The sequence below is a fragment of the Pleurodeles waltl genome, chromosome 2_1, assembly GCF_031143425.1.
Source record: "Pleurodeles waltl isolate 20211129_DDA chromosome 2_1, aPleWal1.hap1.20221129, whole genome shotgun sequence".
Taxonomy (NCBI): domain Eukaryota; kingdom Metazoa; phylum Chordata; class Amphibia; order Caudata; family Salamandridae; genus Pleurodeles; species Pleurodeles waltl.
In genome coordinates, this window is record NC_090438.1 from 835192034 (window position 1) to 835213680 (window position 21647).

The 21647-nt window shown below is 43.9% G+C and overlaps 1 protein-coding gene across 3 annotated transcripts in view; it reads left to right on the forward strand.

Moving 5' to 3' along the window:
• The first annotated feature begins 626 nt into the window (after window positions 1-626).
• Window positions 627-21647, forward strand: part of ATXN1 (ataxin 1) — a 1071340-nt gene continuing 1050319 nt past the window's right edge. Inside the window, exon 1 of one of the 3 annotated variants that reach the window (XM_069218776.1) lies at window positions 627-1032. The gene's annotated coding sequence lies outside the window, so the exon portion shown is untranslated. The remainder of the gene's footprint in view (window positions 1033-21647) is intronic. The other 2 variants (XM_069218777.1, XM_069218778.1) reach the window with 2 other exon arrangements.

The window sequence follows — 21647 nt, forward strand, 5'->3', positions numbered from 1 at the left end:
CAGTGCCTGCAATGGAGACGAGGCTAGGAGTCTGCAGTGAAGGGCCAGTTATGAACATCACAATGCAAGATATAAGTCCTCCTGATTTGCACTTTGAACGACTTTATACAAAAGAATTAGAGGGTCCAACCACCGGAGGGCAGCAGATTCATAACTGCGGGTGCAAAGAAACTAGAGCGAAAATAAACGTGTAAAACTAGTTCCGGCCCTTCGTATCGCAAGCGCATTCCTTTTCTTCTTCTTGGCACTTTTTGAATCCAGACACACTGTACTCCGCGCCCGCTCCGCCCAGAAACACCACGGGGTGAACACCCGGTTGCAAGTCATGATTTAATCATTGCACTCCATGAACTGCTTCTGTCGCGTCGAAACAAACATCCAGTTCCGGGTTATGCCTCGGAGTTCCTGAAAGGGACGCATCCAGTCTGTACAGTTAGTATGTAAAGTAAGCAGAGTTTGTAAGAAAAATACAGTGCGCACAGCCAGGACTGCATTTTCATAGGCACGTTACAACTTGGGTTGTAACACAGGAACGGTGTATGTGAAATAACTCAAGCGTGCCTGACGACAGTGCGCGGGTCATAGTGAAAGGAGGGGGGGGGGGGGGGGGGGGCGAGTGAGAGAGTACACGCACTGAAAGCTTCTGTGCAGCCAGGCACGGGTTAAGCTGGCAGGCCCGGCTCTGCTGTGCGTATGCAATCATAATCTGTGTGGCTCTCTTGGCTGGCTGCCACAGTGTTGCCTTGCCTCCAGTCCATCCCCCTTTTGCAATGAAATGAAGTGGGATCCTTGAAGCTGTAGCAGAGGCAGCCAAACTGCTCCATATTTGGCTTCTATTACACATTTACATACTGGAGAGAGAGAGGGCGAGAGAGAGAGAGAGCAGCGCCGCAGACATCATTTCTACTACAGAGAAGGAGACGTGCAGGATCCGCTGTGCTGAGGGGGGAAGCGGTACCAGGGCTGAGAGGGCAGTGCACGCAGACATCCCCCCTTCTCTGCCTCCACCGTGCCCAGCCACTGCAACCCACAGTAAGTCTCTCGCTTTCCCTGGCCTCCTTCTTGCTTGCTCCTGCTGGAAACAAAACTCAAGTAGGGTGCACCTTTAACACCGACGACTTTGTCTTTTGCATGATAACACAAAATCCATGCGGTAAAAAATAAAACTGTGTTGGGGCTTGTGGGGGCGCCTAGGTGAAAGGCGGATTCTTGCACACTCGGGCACGGGCAGTGGTGGGGTCAGAGTTCTGGGAAGCAGAGGGGGGCTGCAGGCCTTAACAATGCCTTTTCCATTTGTATCAGGCCGGGGTGCGTCCAGATGTCACCCACCCCGATAGGTGCCACCCCAGGAGTGCCAGGGGAGCGCGGTGAGTAGCTCAGACTTCCCTGCGCGAGGAGGGGGCGCCGCGCCGAGGACCCCTGTTTGTCTGCTCCGATGACGTCTGCGGCTGTGTTGTTTTTTTTTTCTTCTTGCAGAGGAGGCGGGTGCGTGTCTGACGGGGAAGTAGAGCCGAGCCGAGGCTGGCAGAGAGGGGGAGGCCGCTGCGCCCCTGGGTCTAGCCCTGCCAGCGTCCCCCGCCTCCCCAGTTCTCGCCCTGCTGCTCCTGCAGACTGCTGCTATTATTAGAAAGTGCGCCCCCAGGTCCTCCAGGCCCTGCGTAGTACTCGTGAGAGTGGAATTCCTGAAAGGAGCGGGAGGGGGTGGGCCGGACCGTGGGACCGGGCAGCAGCGTGTGCTGCAACCGCACCTCACTGGAGGGCAGTGCCAGGGCGCGGAGGGCATCACCGCTGCGGCTGCTGCTGCGTGTCCGCCTCCCTCCAAAGCCCGTTGGGGCAAGTGTCGGGACTTTTATTGAGGGACCGGTTCATATCTTCGCATTTGTATATTTTGTCAGTGCAGGTTACCTAACAGTGGTTTGCGGCACTTGCATGACGCATGCAGGAATCATAAGCTGCCTCTTGGCGCTTGAATCGTGGGTGATAGATTTGAAAGCGTCCTTTTTATTACCACTCGCGCCTAAGTTATCTTTAACAGGTGTCATTGGTTGTCGACCTTGGAAGGATGAACTTCTCAGTGGATTTTGTATTCTCCTACTGCCTTTATTATATATGACATCGACAAGGACTAGATCACTAGTGATATTTTTGGAAGATTTGTGGGAGGGTAAGGCTGCAGGCAGTACCTGGTGTCTCGCTCTTGTGCATGCGGCCCTACTTTGGAAAATTACCTCACTGCGCAACGCTCGCATTGACTCGCATGGAGCCTCACTCGAAGGAGCCTTTATTTTTCTGTTAAGAATGTAGCTGGTACTTCAAACTACACCGATCTGCTCTTAGATAGACCTTCGGATCTCTGCCCCTATAAACCCTTTCACTCAGTTCTAGAACTGGTGCTTTAGGGGTAGGTGTTTCATGCTTTCTACATTCCCATTCCATGAAGATCTAGAGTCAGGGTGTTGCATCCAATCATAGACTGGGACCTTGCAAATTTACTAAAAAGTCCTACTGTTCCTTGAAAAAGAGCACATGTGCCACACCCTGCAGGCTGACGTGCTGTGTAAAGCACTATATGTGTCCGTATGCATTCACTAAGCCTGACAAGAAGGGCTGCCCCTTTAGCAAGGATGCACAGCTAGTGCCCATACTTACCGCTGCCCGAGTACAGTTGGGTCAAACTTTCACCGCCTCTCCACCCCTACTCCCCAATATTAGGGAGTGCTTACATTCTTGGAAGAAGTACCTACAAAGTGACCCCTAATGCGCTGCTGACTTACGCCCCCTCATCCAGTTATTCTGTAAGGTAAAGAAATAGAAAAAGCCCTTACTATTTTCTAATTGCGCCTTCCAAGTTTAGCTTTGTCATGTCCCATAGACATTACAAAATACTGTGGTGTTCCTGTGGAACATCGTGCAATATTGATTTTTTTGCAGCCCATAGGACAAACTGAATTATTTTGCTACTTAAATAATAGGTAGTATTGTTATTCACCTGATTGGTACTTATGTTATCAAACTCAGAAGAGCAAAAGGGTTTGCCGGGATTTCAACATGTGACATGCTGGATTGAATAGGCTGGGATGATCAGGCTATTTTATTGGTGTGTTTCTTCAGTGTTGTTTTCGTCCACGCGCCAAACCTAACAGAAGAATATGGAAACATAATTTAACGGCACTTTAGAAATATATGCCCCATCCTTTCTACCCATTTAACAGCTCCCTTGACACCACTGGTTCCACCTGGTCTCCAAATTTACCCTTTGCTTTCCCTCTACCACTGCACACCTTTGTATCCATCCAAAGACTTTTGCAAAAAATCCTGAGCACTTTCTTCCTCCCATCACAGCATTCATTTTATATTGCATCTTTCTCAAGGCACGAAGCTGCAAGTGATTGGAGATCCATTTACACTTTTGCAGCTTGAGAAAAGGGTTCTTCACAATGGTGCATTGCAAAATGATATGGCTTGCAGCAATATGAGAGGGGGCAGAAACTGCACACCATATTCCAGTTCTGGGCATTTCGTTATCACAGTCCTCAGTTGAACTAGAATGCACCAAAAGCACAACTCCCTGATTGTCAAACTAAAGGATAGGACTGGATACAGGTCGCCTGTTCATAAAGGCATTTTGCAGTAGGTAAAGTAGCACTCTTTTATATGCTTTTGCATGCCTTTGCAAAGTAGACCCAAAACATCAAAAATGGGTAGAGAAAGGGAATGGTCATATTCAGTTAGAAAAGACAGAAGGGATTATGCTTTTAGCAATTTTGCTAAAAGGGATTTAGAAGATTCGGACCTGAATCACAAAGGCATGTCAGAGTATGTAGAAGAGGGCCTTCCCCTGTTCGAAAATGCTTTTGTGAATGGACCACATTGAGTCTTGGGCCAATGGAGCATTGGGGCCAAGACATGTGGTGAAGAGGCAACAACATCTGGTATGATTAATGCCTGTGGATTAGGGGTCGCTAAAAGATTGGGTAGCCCTCTTACTATGGGCTTGATTGAAATGCTGGCATCTTTTGGCTCTTCTTTAAGGACAGAGGACTAGGGAAGCTATTTCGTGAAAGTCCAGCTAGTTCCAGTCGTTGGTGTCCTAAAAGAGTCGTCCACAAGCACCTGGCTGAAGTCACAGCCAGCCAACCCCGGAATGCCACCTTGGTACATCTGCAAAGGGCGACCCGGATACTGCCACAACCATTAAACATCTTTTCATTGTTATGCAAGAGAGGTTTACTAAACATTGCTTTATCTCGAGGACCAGCAATCCCCACAATTGCCCACTCAGCAAAAGCCACACATCTTGAAGAGCGAGTGGAATGCAGGAAGTGGTGGGTGGATTGAGGTTTCCAAGTGGTGCATGGGAACTTTTGTTCCACAGGTAGAATATGATGGTCCTATTTATGCCAGAGAAGTTAACAGCATGCCCCAGTGCCACAGGAGTGACCTCGCTGCCTGTGCTCAAGAGCCACTGGAATTATGTGGTAGTGGAGGTCCAAATCATGTGACAGGGAAAGGCATTATGCTGTGTAGTCCTGCACATTTTGTGTCAGTACTACTTCCCTAGTTTAGCATTCATCCAGAGTTAGCAATGTCTGGTCAAAGGTTTTACCTAGTAAGTTTCAGTTTAATACTTACTAGAGCACTCCCCTTGTCCTGTCCTTGCCGGCAAGGTGCCTGCTACTGTGGGCCGCAGTCTTTATGGTAACATGTGATGCTTTTGAGTTAGAAACAACAGTTTTTTGTTAACATATCCACAGTATATGCGGATATGTTTGATTGATTATGTGAGAAGTGTTAGCACATCTATAGTTATGTGGAAAACGCCTCAACCACAGAATCACATAATTTCAATCAATGGTCTTGTTGAGGCTGCAGAGGTTCATTACAAAACATGGAGTGATAATCGGCACCACAGGCAGCTTTTCACACATACTCCCTTGTTTGACCACACTGACCAGGAAAGGACCGTGCTTCTACTGTGCCGGTGGATGGATACTTGGTAAAACAGGAGTGTGTGTGTGTGGACAGGGGGGGTCGGGTCATTTTATTTGGTAGTCTGAGGAAAAGAAGTTAAAAAAAGAGCTATTTTTAAATTGTTTACCGTGTGTTGTACGTGTGCGCCTCACTGCAGGGGCAGATCCAGTCAGTATCCCCTGTGAAATGCTGCGCACTCCGGATACAATTAGCACCCTCGGGTGAGGGAGCGAGGTCGGGTAAACAGCGTGGAAAGAGAGCCAGCAGCTTCACACCTCACGCACCAAGGCGCGCATCGGCTCCAGCAAACACATCGTGGCACCTAAAAGATGACAGTAGGGACGGACGTGCCAGGTCAATACCGGAATATGGACGTGCTAGGTATTAAAAACGGGCAGGCTCAAGTAATTGAAAATGGACTGAATAGCGGTGATAAAAAAAAAACAAAAAACAAACAAACATGTATTTATAGTGAAGTATCCAGCTTTTTTTCCTTGAACGCAATCTGCCAAACCTGAGCAAATCCGAGCTACAAGGTACATGAAATGTAAAGTAGTGATTCTAAGGATAATTGCCTAATTCTTTTATCTTAAAAAGTGGAAAGCTGAAATCATCCAAGTTGGGATACGGACCTGTGACCTTGGTCTTCACACCAACAGTACAAACAACCATAGGCACACGGAGATAGTTACCTCTAGGTGAAGGTTTTAGCAACACAATCTGAAAAGATATGCTGCCCTCCTGCGCTGCGCAGGCCTCGCCGTCTGCTCTGTGCACCTGACCTCTAACCGCACCCATGGGTGACACAACCATATACGACACATGCAGTCGACAGTGCCTGTCAGGATGCATGCGCAGTCTTTAGACTGCCTCGGTAGGTGATAGTGCTAGCATGTTTCTCGGCTGCAACCCACCCCGACGGCGCTTAGAATGACTTGGCCCATTAACAGGCCTAGAATGTGTCGTTTATATAACTTGTTTTTTGTGCAGTGCTTCATTCCAAGCTTCTAGTTTCTAACCGCTGTAAACAACAGGCGTAAATATAGGCCAGTTCAGCAGTGCCAGCACAGGAGGATAGACAGTGACATCTCTATATGTGACTTTTACGCGGGAGGAGCACACAAGAGGCCATAGATAAAACTGGCGATCAAGAATGGGGCGTGTTTCTGTGTATATAAAACATTTTTAAACAGATTGTGATTTACAGATTGTTATAGTCTGCAGAATTGGGGGAGTCTTCATAGTGTCTCAGTTCCTCCCATTCTCCTTTCCACACCACTCTCTTTTGCAATCTCTTAGTTAGGCTTTTACACTCCTTCTATCCTCATACCTTCCCGAAATACTCAATCTCACATTTAATCTCTTTCCTCTTCAGCACCCTCTTTTTACAATCTCTTGCACAAACGTCCTTGCATCTCTTTAATGCACTGCATTTTTCAACGTTCATCCTGTCAATATTTTGACAGCTGGGTTCATCCTTCACACACTTTTGCACATAATTAAAGTTATAATTGGCTCACGATGACAGTGCTCCGTGTGCTCTGTAGAGAGGCCAAGGATTGGATGAGCATGCCTTCAAAACCCCTTAAAGACAGAGATGTCAGGCACAGTGACAGATTCACACTACATTCTGTCAATCGTGGCCCACCCACAACCTGAACTCACACAACTACATTGGAGCAACTCTTTTCACACTATAAATTAGTAATATGTTACGTGAAAAACTACCGAAACACACCATCCTGAGGTACTACCCTTAGGGAATGCAAGAATAACTCAAACATGAAGTCTAGAGAAGAACAACCTTGCTTTTCCGAGGCCGAAGGCAGTTTCTGTTTCAGCTTCGTCGATTCTCTTTGTATATCTCATTAGTACTTTTGTGCTGGGGAATACCAGGACCACGTTATTACAGAACTTGGAAACCCCAGGATTTCTACTCTGTGTACAATTCAGTACTGCCGCCTGACATTAGACCCCCATGTTGCCATCTGGCCAGAATTTTATCGGCACTTGGCATTTTTATGTCACAGCCAGTAAGCAAATGGGAAGAAATCGGAAAATGGCAGTATTTTTCACATTCTATATTAAAGCTTAAAACTTCACACACAAGGAAATCACCTCAGAACTGTTAAAGAGTTACGTCAACTATTCACAAATGATTATCAAAGCAAAAAGAAGCAGGATTCAAATGTTTAAAATATCAGAGGATTTTACACAGCTAATTATTCAAGTATAAGTTCCCCGTCTATCCGTGATTTGAGACATGAAGTAATGGCTCGTATGCAACCCTGCCGCCAAGAAGCATTTCAGGTTTCGTTGAGCGCTGTAAGCAGAGGGATGATTGTGACTGTTCGAGCGATAGAGGGCGCGGTAGGTGTGATGATAATAAGGTCGTATTTGCTTAGTGCCAACTTGTCCCACATGTCGTCTTCGATGCACTCCACACAGAAGCTGCTGTTTTAAACAGTGAAAATAATTGAGACATCTCTCTGCCTGTGAAGTGTATGCCTCTAGGCGCCAGCGTCCTCTGGCTGAGTCTTATGACAGGCGGGCTTCTGGTATTTCTGCAGTATGTCTGTAACGCCTTGTGTGATATGCCTCCCCCCGCCCTCCGAGCCCTTTCCCCCCATCATGTCGATACAGGACAGCGGGGTAGATTTTCAGCACACTTACTCCATCCATGATAAATTGTGTAATTAGATGTGGCTGCCATGGCAACAGACAGCGGTCACCCTTCCATTCAGGTGTTTGTCTTGCGCCCGGAACGCCTCTGGTGGTTATGCGCGCTGTTTGTGCATCTTGGCCCGTATTGTGGCTTCAGTTGTTTTTCAGCGTACTTTCTGTTTGGGCAGGATGTTGTTGTAAAATTCCTCACAGACTGCGGCACCCTTATGAGCTGGCGTGTTTAAGAGCAGCGTGAACCTGTCTACCTGGAAGTACTTAGACAAGATCTGCTCTGTTTTGTGAAATTATATAGGGCGCACTGCCCGCTGGAACGCTTGCCCACCTAGGCAGCAAGTTACAATGTGAGGGTGAGTGGCTGGAAGAGGTTGTGTGACTATGCGAACCCGCGTGGTTATTTTTCTTATTTTTTTAGTTCCATATCGCGCGAATTCAACCCAATGTTATTGGATCGCATTACACGAGCACCAGATACATTATTCAAGGACACGCACATTTATTTATTTGTTTAGGCATGGGGGCAATTCATCTAAAATCACAGGCTGCTAAGTTGAAGCCGAGACTCTAACCTGGTTCCCCCAGCTCCAAAGTTGGCAACCATAGCCCCCATGTCAAGTCCCATGCTTCTTGTGGTGAGCGGCCACACAGGTGCTCTTTTCTTGTTTTGGGTAACAGTGCTTAATAGCGTGGTGATGGGAAGATGTGCTAGGGATATAGCGCACGCACTTTACATTGACTCAAACCCTCAAGGCACTTTTAAAGGAATGTGTGTGTGTGTATACATTCTCTCTTTCTCTTTCTCTCTCTCTCCCCATAGGTTATCTAGTTTAGAGGGGTGTAATGCAAGAAGGTAGGGGGGGGGGGGGATAAAAGCAGCTCCATCACACCAAATTGGAACAAGCATTTGCAATGCAACGGGTCTCACATTTGCCCGAGTTAGAGCTATTAGCATTGTAAACTCCTAACCGGACTTTTCTTGCCACATAAATTGAAAACGAAAAGTAATAGAGTTTCACATAAGCGAGCCAATTCAAAGCGCCACGGCATCAATATGAAGGTGCACACAAAAGGAAAAAGAAGTTCGCTCGCAGTCAAACATATTGGCAAAAGTGCAGTTACCCATGTAACAGGGGCGATGTCCAAGGTGGTAACTAAACCGTCCCAAGGAGGAACAAACGTAAAGCATTTACCAACCAAAAAATAAGGATTTTTGGTTTGGACGTGGTTAAGAGCCAAGATACATACCAACACGTCGGAAAACCAGCTGTTGCGCGCTGCTATGCTCCACCTAAAAAAGGGATAGAAAGGTGCTATGTGCATTTACACCAAAGAAGACTAGTGGGTTTGTCTCGTGGCTAGCACAGTGGCTTGGAACTGGGTAAGAGAACGTTTTGTCTCTGGGATGCACATTCACATATGGCCTAGGCTTGCATTGAGTGGAAGGGATTGCTGTCAATTTACGTTTAATGGTCCACCGTAAAAACAAACTCTACCAAAGCCAATAGGTATGGGGTTGGCTATCAGTCTTCTGGCTTTTTGGCTTTGTCAGTGCTTGCATTGTTTTATGAAGGCTTTGTAAACCTTATGGTTAGGGGAGCTGCCAGACTTTCAGCAATATAAAAAAAAATGGCTAAAAGCAAACATATTTTTAATTTAAAAAAGCACACATTCTCATGGTAATCCCTTACTTTTACGGGAACTACTTAGTGTATGGATGTGCTCCTTTGAAAGAGCAGAATTCTATAATTCAAAGTGAAGTTAGTCAACCAATGGTTGAAGTGGGCTTAACCATTTGGGAATGACACAATGTGGTGTGTATATATATATATCACTTGAAAGGCCAAGTTATGTTGTTCTGACTGTAGAAATCCCCCTAAAGGACCTCAGGCAGTTACTTGGATAGTATTTTCTGGAGGTGGGCATTCCAGAAAAGTCTGAGCCCCGTAGGAGGTCAGTGTTGGCTTGACTCCAAAATTGCAAGGACTGAGCCAGGAACTCCTTTTGCTGTAAAAAATTTCAAAATACGTTTTTCAAAACTGAAAACACACAAAAGTCTGTGACCTCTTGTGCTATCAAATTTCCCAATGGATATAATCAGAATAGAAAACGCCAAGCATCAAAACAGTGAGTCAGGGTACTAGAAGAAAGCATCATCGCTGGTTTGATGACTAGTACTCAGATTGCTGTTTTTTAAATATTGGCTTGACTCCAGCTCTTCTAAGTCCAAAATGAGGAAGAGTAGGACTTGTGCTCCAAGTTCTGCTCATTTGTTTTTGACATGCTGTGTCCAACTCCAGGTTTATATCAACATAGTTGTTCCTCTTTTTTAGGTATCACTAAGAGACAGCTTTAGTTTTCTCACCAAGCCTTATGTAATCAAAAACACCATCAATAAAAAATTGCATACATACATAAATGCCTAGAAGGTTTCTGGGTCATCGCTTTCCATTCATTGACATACTCAAGTGTCATTACATATTTCTTACCCAATCTGTCGTACCAGATTACAACATGGGATGAAGTACCAGCCCGCTTCAGCCATTGGTTCTCTTCCAACGCTTCCACTGTGGGTGATAGCATTTTACCTGATCACATGTGCACATCCTCCTAAAAAGAAGTGCACCGTAAGACCATAGGTGGTCAGTTGATAATTCAAAGTCATTTGTATCTTGTCTTTGCACCAGTGGCAATTCATCGTGTGCCAAATTATTAAAACAAAAAAAGGGTTTCTATTCTTCCTGTAAGTACACTTGACTTCTGGGAGGAATCCATACTTAAAATTATATGGTTGGATATCTATATATATTTAAATAAATTTTCATTTTTATTGCAAGCATATGGCTGTTAAGTTTACCGCAGTATCCTTCCTATTTTTGTGGGATATGTTTACAAGTTAAAAATAACCATTGCACTAGTTTCCAAATTCCAGACATCTGTGCTTTGCCAATGTTTGTTTCATAAGGAGGCTGAGAACAAACATGGAGAAATTTAGGAAATAGATTTAGGATGTTCTCATTTAAGCAATGTGTGTTACTGATGTGCGTGTTGTTTTGGATGAGTTCTGTTTTCACTACTAGTTCACAGGTCGTGAAGAGGGTGGTGATAGAAACTTGCCAGCCTCTGCTGGATCCACTTCTGGTGATTTTATAGCTGCCTGTTCAGGAGTGGAGATTGACAGTTGATTTCCATAGCAACAGATGTGGATAGCAACATTCAGTCTGGTTTATTTGTCAGTATTTAGATAAGTGTTTGTGTTTTGCCTGGTGGGTGATTTGAATGAAATAGCTACATGATTGAGATAATGCTTTTCCATTGGCGCTCAGGTCACATCATGCCACAGCGTGAAACTCTTCAGAGTTCATCCTTCCTAGACTCAGACATATCATTCCACTGGGGTCTTGAAGGATTGGACAGGTATGCATTAGGCCTTTCATGAATCCATGAATCACTGAGGCAAGGCAGCTCTATAGTCCCAAAACCTAGTCCCACCACTTTTTTCGGAGTAGAGCAGGTGCTTGCCTCTTGCAGTGAATCTGGAAGATCTGGATCTGGCTGTATTTTAGAAGTGAGTAGGCACTATGCCAGAACCTTTGCAGGGTGAAGCGACCTATCAGCTGGTTCTTCATAGAGAATCAGCCTTAGTTCATGTTCCTTACAGAGGCTATAATTTGGATACACTGCACTGTCACTATTGCCTGCATGTTGATGGCACAGGCACCAACCTTATGGCTGTCCTTTACTACCCACCCAGAGGTGGTGGCCCATTTTTCTTGCTCACATTAGGGCCCTATGTCCTCTAGCTACTTCACAAGTTCATTAGGCTGGAGTTAAGCACTCCGGGACGGACAAGCAGTTTTCTTTTCTGCTTAAATTGTGCAGTACGAAGGTGACAACAGCCTGAATCATATATATCTCTGCTTGGATAGAGGGTTTCAGGCTTCACTTTGAGTCCTGTCCTGTGTGCCCAGGTGAACTGCCTCACCTATTATAGAATGACCTTAGATTAGCTCGTTTACAATGTAGTGAGGGTTTAACGCCTAACTTTGTTTCAGGCTAATCCCTTTGGTAGAAAGGAGGCACAACACCACAGCCCTCTCCCCCCAAACAGGGGATGCCACTGGGGCATGTATGGGTGGAATGATTGAAAGCAGTGTTAACTTGTAAAAATATATGTGCCAGGGCTGTTGTCAGGAGGCCACTGGAGCTTTCACTATCCATTGCCCTTGCAAGCGCTGCCAATGACAGTACCAACACAACTCCTAACCCTCACAGTCTGATAAGTGTGAGAATTTATACTACTAGAGCCTAACCAAATCTACAAGCAGGGCTTGGGCGGTAGACATTAGTCATCTTAATGTACATTGAATTATTAAACAACTGTTTTTGTGCTCATCTCAAAATTACCAAAACAGCACCACCATGTTGCAGGCTGCCATAAGTGCAGGTGTTGTCAATCAAGTGCCTGTGCTGAGCACCAGAAACCACCAGCTCAAATTAAGTACTGATTGGAAGTTTTAAGAGTATGTATCCTTTGTATGTGAGCAAGGGACTTTAATCTCTGTGTCAGGAGCATGGATTACACCTGGAGGGCATGATCTGCAAATGATTCATCCCAGAAGAAATCCCAGAAATCTACTTTGAAGCTGATATTTAACACTCTGAAATAAACCCTCATGGTGTTCTAAGTGCGATGAGTCAAAGAGTTCATATATAGTGTTCTTGATCCTAACAAAGCAAGGTGGATTATTTAGGATTACATAGTGCACCTCAGAGGATAAAGCAGGACACTGTACCCTGTCCTCAAAGCACTACATTGGCAGACATTGCAGTTACTACTCATGCCTACCACAGACGTCTGAAATACTCCTGCATCTCCACTGAAGTCCTATTACCCAGGTGATGACCACCACAGGGGATCTTGCACATTTCTTATATGGCTGCCACTCCTTGGTTCCTCCAACACCCAGGAACATAAAATGGCTGATGTACTCATCTTGGAAACATGGCTGCATTGAGACGCTGCAAAAAAAATCACAGGCAGCCTATCGACCCTCGTCTTTTAGAACTGGCGATCGCTCACAGTGTGGCTTACACAGGCATATGCGCTTATTCATGAAGAGTTGCTAGAACATGCTGATGGGAGAAGAACTACCCCTGACACTCACAGGCAGGGTCCCTCTGCAGCAGGGATGCTGCAGTCAGGGGAAAGCCTGCAGTGCTGAGAGCGTTGCATCTGTTCCCGAGGAGTATCATGAATCCAGCATTAAGAACTGCCAATTTGGCATATTTTCACGTGTTAAATTCACACAAATGAGTGTTTCTAGATTCTGTTTTTATTTCTGCAAAAGGTGTTGAAGAACGCTTCCCTCTCACGAAAGGCAAATTCAAAGTGGCTTACAATTAACAGCTTGATTAACTGCAACGGCGGGGGATGTGTTGTTGCAATGGTTTTACATGGTTACTGTACACATTCATGTAAATGGCTTGGTTCATGCCTCGTCCATGTTGGGTGTGTGTCACCCACATCTTGCATCCTGTAATTTCATCTTAGTGTTCGAGTTCAGTTCGTGTTGTGTTAAAACGGGTGTTGTTTTTAAAAGACATGCCCATTCAGAGGGTTTGTTCTTTCAGTCCCCTCCTAGGATTGTACTGTTCTTACAGAAATGGCAGTAGGACTGGAATTGCATCTTCAGATTCATTAAAAAGGGCAGACATTTTGGAATAATATCATTGTCCCATTATAGCAAAGGAATGTGACATTCTTCGACATTATAAGGAAGGAAATCATCCAGCTCTTGTATAATTTTTCAGTACAGCTTGTCAAATATTTCTAGTATTTCGTTGGAACGTTTTGCTTTTCTGCCTCATTAAAACGGTGATATATAATAAAACTGTTCTTTTTGTCTAACTGTAGTGTATACATGTGAGTTAAAATTATATTATATGTAATCACCGTAACTGAAAAATAGAGATTACATAGCAGAGTCTTCCAGTTATGTTTATTCGAAAAGCACGTTTGTTGTCCCTCTTCTATGTTCATGTAGCCAGTATAAATCACAGGGAACTCATGTATTTGCTGTATTAGAGGACCAGCAGCATGCTGCACTAAATAATGATTGTGTGTTAGTCAAAGCAGCAACTTCACATTGGTGACGATCCCAGAAACATTGTGGGCTGAGCAAGGAGCAAGCAGCTTTGTGGCATGGTTTTTACCTTGGCTTGGATCCTTAGCCTTATCAGTGAACTATCACTTATAGTTCCAATTTGGGATCCCCCCTGGAAATGAAAAAACACACAAGACTAGAATAAATGTAAACTGATTCAAGGCATGGTCAAGTGTCATGGCTAAGCAGCAACATTTTAACTTTTGGGGTTTCTTCCATCTAGGAATAATGTTGAAGGGTTTCCATTTTAAAGTTGATTTCATAGGTTTATGGACCAGCATGTTTGACAACAGCGAAAAGGTGTTCAAAGGAATGGATCCTTTTTCTTTTAATAACCAGGTGGTTCTATAATGTCCTCATGTGCAGAGGGCACATAGAAGCATGAACTCAATGGCCTGAGTCACTTAGAACACTGCCGTGCTGTTGACCCGCATAGTCTACCCTAAACTGAGGTAACCAATGTGTGTCCTGTTGTCCATCATAACTGGAGCAGTACAGTGAATTGGCTTGGTCATGAAACCCGTCACTTTATGTCTAGTGATCATATGACCAGACTGTGTCATGAAGAGACATGCTAGAAACGTCCATTCACAGACAAATCAGTAGATAGACAAATTTCCTCTATCCTGTCTCCTAGCTATGGCTTGTTCATGGTTTAATACTTAACCTGACAAGGCTCGGGGTGGAGCTGCAGAAATTGACATAATTATCGACCAACAAAAGGAAGATTTGGGAGCCTCTTTGCAGCTGTGATTGCTTTAGTGAGAGGTGGGAGAGCCTCCGATATCTGACCGAGAGTTTCAAATAATTCTTTATAAAGAGGATGAAGAGGGCAGAAATTGTTTCAGATTTTATTAGTGAGTGGCCATGAATGCATTTGTTAGGAGCAAAATCTTGCCCTTTGCTGGGAAAGTTGTAAATCCAATGTGGCAGACAAATGCGATGGAGAATTATACACTTTGTGGTCCAGTCCATGCCAAGCTTCCTGGGCCAACTGTGGCACACATATTGCTACCTTGTGGCATCTGACTTTTTCACATTTTTGGTAGTCAAGTTTAAAGTACACCAGATTATTTTGTTTCTGAGGGCAGTGCCCACTTCTCTAATTGATGAAAAATTTGTGCTTTTCAGTTGTGCACATGCATTCATGTGTCTATGACAACTGCAACTTCACTTCTCTGAGTTTCTCCCTGTAATAATTCTTACAAGAAGCACATGCATGCAACACATGAGAGCACATTTCCAGGGAAAATACATATCCCAATGTCCAATAGAGTCTTATCCAACCATAGCAAAGGATGCTGAACACCATGGTACTTCTATCCTATCCAAATTCCTGGTGGGATTCTGTGATCAACTGAGATAGACACCCTTCATTTCTTGAGCGTTAACAGGTTGTTAGCTGACAACTCGCCTATTTTCTTCAATGTCCTTGGGCACAAAATGGACTTTGCACTTATATGCAAGAAAAATGAGTACAGAAGTCTTGTCTGTTTACAATCTTTATCCTTCATTTGAGATTCTACTGCCTTTCGGACATGAACATTTGAGTCTTTTGTTATTCACTGCTAATATGCACCATATGGAAAATGTGCACTCTAATCTCCTGTGCTGGGAGGTCAAATTTCAAATGGAGATATTTCAGATGTAAATTGTATTGTGACTAGATCTGATTAGGTGTTTACTTCCACTTGGCACTCCTAAGCATCCTGAGAGCTGAAATTTGCATTGATACCATTGCACTAATATGGTTTGCCTCCTTAGTTTAACTACAAGCCTAACTAAAAAGAATCGGCATTCCAATTATTACCAGTTGCATCTGTTCACAGTGTCTCACCGTTTTCAGTTCGTTTCTCCATGGTCTATAAGGTCAACATCAAATTTTTGGACTCTCGTAATTAGTGTTCCAGATTCTTCTCCATGCACTCCAAACTTTATGCATCAGAATGATCGGAGGAAGCTTGTTGAAAGTCTGTGTATCTTCAGCTTAGTGCTTGCGTAAAGAACTTTAGTTATGTTGGTTGGGACAGCACAGTTGCTGCTCAGAGTCACTAAAACCATAAGAGCTAAACACCAGAAGCTCAAAATGTTCAATGAATATTTATTTTTCTTTTTTTAACTATTGTAAGTCTCATAATAACCATTCTGTATTGGACGTGCAAGAATAATCTTTGAATATGACTCTGTTTTTCTAATTATTTTTGATTATCACTTGATATGTCGAATAAATTTGTAGTTTCAGTTCATAAAATCATCACCCTCACTTCTCCATGTACAAAGCTTTCAGCCCTTGTATCGGAGAGCATCCCCTCCAGGCAGGTATACTGTGTAAAATGCTTGCGCTTCATTCTGAATAGAAAATGTCACCTTGACCTGCACATCATAAATGTAGGGCTGGAAGCTGAACACAAGCTCCATTTGATAAGAGCCAATAAAGATTACCTCCAAAAACACAACCTTCACATAGTTTTACAGGCTGTGGTGACGCCCGGGTTGGCCATGGGGCTTCTTACAAGCAAATCCAGGGTAAACTCACTTAAAGTCATGGAAGATGTTGCTCTCCGGATGCTCGCAGTGATTCGACTTTACAACAACATCTCCCCAGTTCTAGTCTTGCTGTGTAGGTTTCTCTTTGAAGCAAAATGTGTCTTTAAGACACAGTACTAAATATACAAAGCCTTCTATCTAGACAAATCACAAAACATCTAGTCGCTACTCTCCCACTCTAGTGTAAAGAGGACCCATGATTAGACATCAAGGAGTACTCCAAGAGTAATTCACAGCAACATCTTTGTTACTAAGGCCCCAAGAATTTCAAGAGCCAACAGGTGCTCTACTAATCCTGTGTAGGCTGCATCCCAAGAAATTAAACGTGTAGCTTACGGCGCTCTTCTGATATCAAACTCTCCCTCTCTCCAAGAGCGTTCCTGTTTAAAAAGCTCTGAAAATACACATTGCCATCTTGTATGTGGGAACTTCCATTTCATACTCTGGAATCTCTTAATAGGGTATCAAAGTGTCAGGTTTTAAATATTGTATTACTAAAACATTGTAGCAAAAATATCTATTACCAAAATATTGAGAAGGTAATTTCATTTAGACAAGTATTGGTTTGCTATACTTAATTCCACATGTACTTACATTCAAGATATGTATATCTTCAAAGTAAACAGACGGGGTGGTGAGAACAGTAAATCACATTCTCACTGATTAAGTCCATTATATTTTGGTTGTCCATGACGTCCATGATATTTTGGTTGTTGATATTTTTGATACAGTGTTCTTGTAGTTTTATATTTCTGTAGTCGATGTTCTTGCATACAACCAGCCATACTAATGTGACTAGTCTCCACGTGAGAAATGTCAACAAGCTAAGGGTTTCCCTACTAGAACACTCCCCCCAGAACCCTGTTTACCACTGACAGTAGATAGTTATACAACCTGGTGATGGACATTGACTCTTTCTTGTCACATTTAGTTTGCTGACAGTCTTACACCACTCAGTCTTTGTTCTCTTCTTTTCTTCAGCCCTACATCTTCTCAGAAGTAGCCCAGAGTAGAGTCCAATGCATCTTTTACCATCTACTTCTGATACCTCGGAGATGCATTTTCTTATCAAAGGAATATCAGAAAATGTATGTCACACTTTCAGTTGCAAACATTATTAATTATATATGAAAGACCAGAGAGTGGTTGGCATGTAAGGGGGCACCAGAGAATCAGTGCCATAATTAACCAAAATCATAAGAGTAGTAAAGGTACATGCCTGCTGATCCCAAACAATAAAACAAGCAGCTGTTGTCTAATACAACCAAATCCCCGCCACCCCATAAAACATGCTGGTGCCCCCATCCCATAAACTTCAGACCTCCTAAACCAGCTACACTCATGGAGCCTTATCTTGAATATGCCCTTAACCACTCGCTTTACAGCACTTCAACGCCTCGTTAGGGGTTTGAAGCGCCATACAAATGCAATTACAGTTACAAAAATTACAAAGTCCCCTGGCCAAAGCCGCCCATATTCCCCCCTTATTGTTAGGGGCTAAATCATGCACCATAAAAGTCTCGTGGTCCATGTTATTCCCCTTAAGTCAGACACTTTCAGGCATGATGTAAGTCAAAGTGGCTTGGTTTCGTTGTGGAAGGATTCTGAGACTATTGAAAGGCACGAGTGACGCATCGGAACTCATGAAGTGTCAGTCAGTGCAGTTAGTCAGCTTGCTGTGCCGTTTACAATAGAATCCGAGTTTATGGTGATGTGCCAAGTTGCCTTCTCTCGTGGCTAGAAGATTCAGACTCCTGTGTCAGTGGCCAACGGCAGTTGAGTGCCGCAGGAAAAGTAAGCATGCTGCAATTTCCCGTTCCAGCGGCTATGTCAGCTTCTTTTCAGTAAAGTAGGTTATTCAGCACAGCCCTCTCAGCGGAAGCCGCCCTTGCGGCCCGCGCCCCTACCTTTCCTAAGCACAGCTTTTTACTCGATAAAGTTCTGCTCCCACTAAAGAGCTCCACGTAGACGGAAAATTGGCACAGCATGTCCAGTAGTGCGAACTAGTATCCTGCTACGTAGCAGGCTTTTGGAAAGAAGCACATTTTTTTGTGTTTTAACTGTGGCGGAGTTTTTGCCCTTGTTGATAAAAGTATTTGAGGGAGAGAGTACTTAACAAAACGTGGTCATTGTAGACAAAATAAAATAATATACTAAAATACACTGCTCTGATAGTCTTAGTTCAAAAGGTCACAATTTCAGCAACATCTTTGTTACTAAGGCCCCAAGAGTTTCAAGAGCCAACAGGCGCTCTACTAATCCCGTGTAGGCGGCATCCCAAGAAACGAAACGTGTAGCTTAAAGAGCTCTTCTGAAATCAAACTCTCCTTCTCCCCAAGAGCGTTCCTGTTCAAAAAGCTCTGAACACACACATTGCCATCGTACTCCTGTCGGGGGGTAGCTACCAGTGGTGCAGCAGTTGCAGTGGCGCCGGGGCCCAGAGGCCCGACAGGGCACATTGAACCTGCTGTACTGTAATACATAAACAGCAGTCAGTGGCCTAGTTCCTTGCGAGCACCCTTTCCACACTAGAGATCGTCAGGCATTTTGTAAACTACCACATAATCTTTCTTCTGTACACAGATATGGCCGCACGTTGTGAAATCTATGTCGTCGCAGTGACCTTGAACTGCTTTATTAATAATGACCACTGAGTTTCTGCGCCAGGCCAGCCTCATCTCCAGTCCTGCCTGGCGAGCCCATCCTCACACCAGTGTCTCTCACGCACGCCCCGGCTCGCTTGCCAACCACTTTCGAACGAACGTGTGTCGTCATGCGCCAGGGGGCAGCGCGCGTGCCTGTCAGCCGTTCTCGCGATAACAATCAAGTGCAGGACGACTGTACTCCGTCCATGATCCGTTCCTGTTCAAAGCTGTTCAGTGGGTCCTGCTTTACTGCTTTGGGCCTAAGCTCGAAGAGCAACATTCGGCAGTAAATGCAGACTAATGCGGTGCTGAGTCTCTCGTCTGCAATGATTAGTCACAAAGCAGTGTTTGTTCAGCTTGCAACCATTAATAAACAAAGGAGTACAATGGTGTCTAAAAATATGTCTACTGAAAAGTAGCAGCCGGCAAGTTTGGCCTTGGCTTAGTTCGACAGTTTCAATCGACCAAGCATTTCATTATGGAAAGAAAGATAAGGATCGTCACGTTTTTGCATGCTTGTCTGGTTGATGAAAAGAGGGAAAACTGTTATGGATAGAGAAGTGCCAAAAGAATTATTAAACTGTTGAAAATCTGTTGTACATAAAGCTTTTTATGAATTTGATTTTCCTCACAAATACCAAACTTAGAGGGTTAAACCTCTTCGCCTAACGATTTTATCTCGCTCTTTTTTTAAACTGAAAAATATATAGTTGGCAATGTAGATTTCCCTAGTAATTTATGAAGGAAAGACTTAATTTTATTAAAGACACTGAGGCGAGTATTATGTATTCTTATCTTGCTTTATTAAAATAGCAGCAGTCAAGAAACTACAAATCCCAATGGGCTTAGCAACAAGCTAGCCAATGGGAAGAAAAAACATAGAAACAGTTAGCACCAATAGGATACCAGCTAGTGCTATAGAGTACACCCTTGACTGCAAGCAGCCCTTTTTTCTTGTGCGTGAAAGTCAACTAGTATCATAAAATAGAGGTAACAAAGATCCCACAATAGCGATTGCCAGGATGGAGGACAAAAGTTATTGGCAGCAGGAGATAAACCATTGAAGGTGTGGAGAAACTTCTCAGGTTTGATGGTGAGAAAACTTGGAGTTCTGAAGATGTCAGGTTAGTAATTGTCCGAAGTCATCATGAAAAGGGAGGAAGTGGTGTCCGAGGCATCAGAATAGATTAATTAGTCTAAGTCATTGTCAGAGTCCAATATCTTAGATATTATTATCTTTTTGTGCGCATTATCAATATTTTTTGTTTTGAGTTTACATATAGAATGTAAAACTCCAGTCTTTATATTAGTGGAAGTGTTCCCCTCCTTTTGAGGAGGCCTTGGAGGAATTAAATCCTCAATCTGAGGTGAGGAAGACTCACCTATCAATTGTGCGCCATTAGAAGATTTCTTTTTTGATATTAGAGACAGTTTATGTTTTTTGCTTTCCCCGCAGAATGAGCCATTAAAGTACTGGATATAATATGTCTGACGGAATTTTCAATGTTTTTAGACATTTTTTTCATGGAAGCTTGTAAAGCTTTTTGTACTGAAGACTGAATAAAATCAGTCAAATCCTGGTTAAAAACTTCCCCATCATCAATATTAACAGGGGTTAGGGGAGAACTGTCAGTCTCCATTGAAACAATATGAATTTGGTAGAGAGGTTTAAGAATAAACCAGCAGAGAAATGGTTAACACAGCAAAGGGAAATGTGGGCAGGAAAGAAGTAAATTAGTCACTCCCCTGAGGCGTATTTTGAGAAGGCAGAGCGTCCGGAGGAGGCTGAGGGCAGGCTGGTTGCGCCCCTTTGAAGCGGAATGGGCGTGTCGAGGAAGGCGTTTTGCGGAAGTTGCTCTCGGAGGACCAAAGAAGCCGGCTAATGAAGAGCTGGTCTGGCGCGTACAGTAAGCGAAAAATGAAAAACTGGCCTGAGGCAGTAAGCGAGCGCAACGGTTTATGCCGTTAGAGCACACGCGCGAGGACTGCAGAGTGAGGAGGGGGGCGAGGTGAGGGCTCGAGGAGGCTTGGTGAAAGGAAAACACGCACAAAGTGCAGAATATATTAAAGAACGAAATATGAACGTTCATATACCAATATAAAACAAACAATGTAAGTATATAATACTATAAGTAAAATTGAGACAGAAATATGAAAGGGTCCTTATCTTGACTGCGAGCAGCAAGAAAAGAGGGCTGCTTGCAGTCAAGGGTGTACTCTATAGCACTAGCTGGTATCCTATTGGTGCTTACTGTTTCTATGTTTCTATGTTTTTTCTTTCCATTGGCTAGCTTGTTGCTAAACCCATTGGGATTTGTAGTTTCTTGACTGCTGCTATTTTAATAAAGTAAGATAAGAATGCATAATAGGAGCCTCTGGTCTTGACATAATATTTCGGTGATGCCAGGTTTTCGAGCGTGCTGCATTTGTGCAGATCGAGAGGATTTGTGTTGTTCTATGTCAGTTTTCCAGCATATAGGACATCATCTGCCTCCTTAATCAGAAACCTCCACAACTTGACAGATACGTTTTAAGGCATGGGCAAAGTGAGCTGTTGGCGAGGGCCCTCGCCGTCCAAGAGCCCTCCTGCAAAAGTAAAATTTCTTTCTCGCGCACTTCTTTGTGTGTGTGTTTCTGT